Source organism: Scomber scombrus, chromosome 18 (assembly GCF_963691925.1).
Source record: "Scomber scombrus chromosome 18, fScoSco1.1, whole genome shotgun sequence".
In the NCBI taxonomy this organism is placed as follows: domain Eukaryota; kingdom Metazoa; phylum Chordata; class Actinopteri; order Scombriformes; family Scombridae; genus Scomber; species Scomber scombrus.
Genome location: NC_084987.1, coordinates 26,624,474 through 26,627,713, shown reverse-complemented (window position 1 = coordinate 26,627,713; position 3,240 = coordinate 26,624,474).

Below are 3,240 nucleotides of genomic sequence, written 5' to 3'. Positions count from 1 at the left end.
GCCTCCGGTGGTGGTGAAGTGGGGTTACATGGTGATATAGCCTCTCCAAGAATGAGAAAACCTCAATGTAGCCCCTCCAAGAAATGACCAGATGTTAGTTGTTAGTTTTTAAACCTCTGTATTAGTTACCATAACAACCATCTCTGAGTTAAGATTAGAAGATTGTTACCACTTTTATGTCTGTACACTAAATATGAAACCACAGCCAGTAGACTGAAAGACTGGGATCAGGGGGAAAGTCGTGCTCATTAATGCTGATGTGGTCAAAAACACCACAGGACATCTTTAAGTCATGAAAACAGTCATAGTCAATATTTTCTAAAAAATGAACATAAACCTGTGTATTGGCGGTTATTGTTAACCACTGCATTCAGTCCTTAGAGAACGTATTAAATTAAGAATGTAAAGGTAAATAAAATCATGTGGACGAACCCTAACTTTATGTTAACAGTGTGTAGACCATATGTGCACAATTTGAGGATGAGGTCATAGTGGTCACGTTACACACTGAGGCTGTGGCAGTTTGTCACGCTGTGTGAGTTACATGAGAATGAAAAATTGTAAGTAGTATTACTGCTGACATTAATGTTGCATGGTGTTGGATGAGGTTAGGTTTGGGCATGATGGGATTTGGGAGCTTGGTTGTCCCTACAGTGATTTTCTCCATGGTGAGCTGCCAAACAGGAAGGGTGATTGGATGCTAACAACAGGCAGCACTTACCTGTCACTGATGTGTCTGTTTTAATTGAGTTTCTTGTCTCATTTTGCTGACAGTTGGCAGAAGTGCTTTAAAATGTAATTAAACTGTACTTGTCTTCTAGTTGCTGTAGGATTTATGATATGACCAAGTTTTTTTAATAAAGCAAATCATGTTAGTTCAAAGATGACATTGTTTGATTTATGTTTGATGTTTTGATATAGTAGGGAGTGCACACAAAAAGTACTTACCTTTTATTGATCTGTCTGTATTTCTCTTGACAGTCGGCAGAACTGGTCCCTGCAGGAACTGATTCTTGGCAAAGTGCAGCCAAATGCAGTGACTTCCTGGAGCCAGAACAGTGCACAACTTCCTTTAAAACTACTACTTGTTGTTGCCAGTTATGTACAGATTACATCAGATACAGTGTTTAAAGAGGCAGACCAGTGTTTTTGTACTGCACTTTCAGAGAGCTGGGAGACTCACAAGAGGAGTTGAAATTGAAGAGTCAGAGGCTGAGAAATGTCTGACTTTAGAGTGTTTGCAAACCTGTAGTTGGGTTTCTCTGGTCTGAATCAGTGAATGAGTTGGTAAACTTGATGCATTGTCCTCTTGGTTCAGTTTCTTTTCACACAGAAAAAAATCGGGGTCATCCCTATGCCCCCACAGCCCGATGTTCTCTCATTTCTAAGAAATTTTCCTCACATCAAAATGAGGCCCTATGTTCCCTCAGACCTACTACACAGGTATGGCCATTCCCGAATGCACATAGCATGTTGTTGAACATAGGGCTGAGGGACCATAGGGCCGAGGGACCATAGGGCTGTAGGAACATAGGGCTGTAGGAACATAGGGCTGAGGGACCATAGGGCTGTAGGAACATAGGGCTGTAGGAACATAGGGCTGAGGGAACATAGGGCTGAGGGACCATAGGGCTGAGGGAACATAGGGCTGAGGGAACATAGGGCTGTAGGAACATAGGGCTGTAGGAACATAGGGCTGAGGGAACATAGGGCTGAGGGAACATAGGGCTGTAGGAACATAGGGCTGAGGGAACATAGGGCTGTAGGAACATAGGGCTGTAGGAACATAGGGCTGTAGGAACATAGGGCTGAGGGAACATAGGGCTGTAAGAACATAGGGCTGTAGGAACATAGGGCTGTAGGAACATAGGGCTGAGGGAACATAGGGCTGTAAGAACATAGGGCTGAGGGAACAGGGCTGTAGGAACATAGGGCTGAGGGAACATAGGGCTGTAGGAACATAGGGCTGTAGGAACATAGGGCTGAGGGGACATAGGGCTGTAGGAACATAGGGCTGAGGGAACAGGGCTGTAGGAACATAGGGCTGAGGGAACATAGGGCTGTAGGAACATAGGACTGAGGGAACATAGGGCTGAGGGAACATAGGGCTGTAGGAACATAGGGCTGAGGGAACATAGGGCTGTAGGAACATAGAGCTGAGGGAACATAGGGCTGTAGGAACATAGGGCTGTAGGAACATAGGGCTGAGGGAACATAGGGCTGAGGGAACATAGGGCTGTAGGAACATAGGGCTGAGGGAACATAGGGCTGTAGGAACATAGGGCTGTAGGAACATAGGGCTGAGGGAACATAGGGCTGAGGGAACATAGGGCTGTAGGAACATAGGGCTGTAGGAACATAGGGCTGAGGGAACATAGGGCTGAGGGGACATAGGGCTGTAGGAACATAGACATGCTCCCCAAAAATCCAAGTGCATTAAAATGCATCACTACAAGCCACTTAATAATGCTCACTCAGTTATTGGTCAGGTATGTTTTGGGTGGGAGCAAGAACATTAACATGGGAAGACAGTCCTGTAGAGGGTTCCACTGGCCAAATACAACATACTACGTTGTGCTAGTTCAGGTTGGACCTTGAGTCATTCTCCAGCTAGTTGTTCCTCATCTGCATCCCAGCATGCAAAGCACACCTGGCAACAGGAGCCAATTTGCTCAAACCTGCAGGGTAAGCCTGGTAGTTGGGTCTGATTGAGGTCAGCTCATGTTCCCACCACAAAAGACCACTTCAGAGTTTGTTGGCACCTGGAAAAAGACCCACCAATGTTCCCACAATAGGAATATTTCCCTGATTTTAATGATAAGAGATTCATGGAACCAGCTTTAAACTAAATTTCTCTGTTGAGAGTCTTTTTACACCCTTTTCTCATGCTGTGATGGGAAAAAGCTTAGCTCCAGGTGTTCACAGGCTCTCTTGTGTTTCTGTGTAAACTCTGGCACCCTGACAGGTGTAACAGGAGCCTCTCTGTGACGCGCTGCCCTCAGAGAGCTGATGAAGACAATACTACACATTGTGCTGCAAAGCCAGTTTCACGTGCTGCTGTCCTACAGACGATGTATAAGGTATACATATTGTTGGACACGGTTGTTGCTCTTTTTTTTCCACTTTGGTGTATTGAAATATCTGCTGTGAACAACCTTAAACAGATGCAACATCAGAAGGAAAAACACATTAAATAAATGCTCCAGCTGCTGCGTTCCTGCTGGACTCAGACCAAAGTGT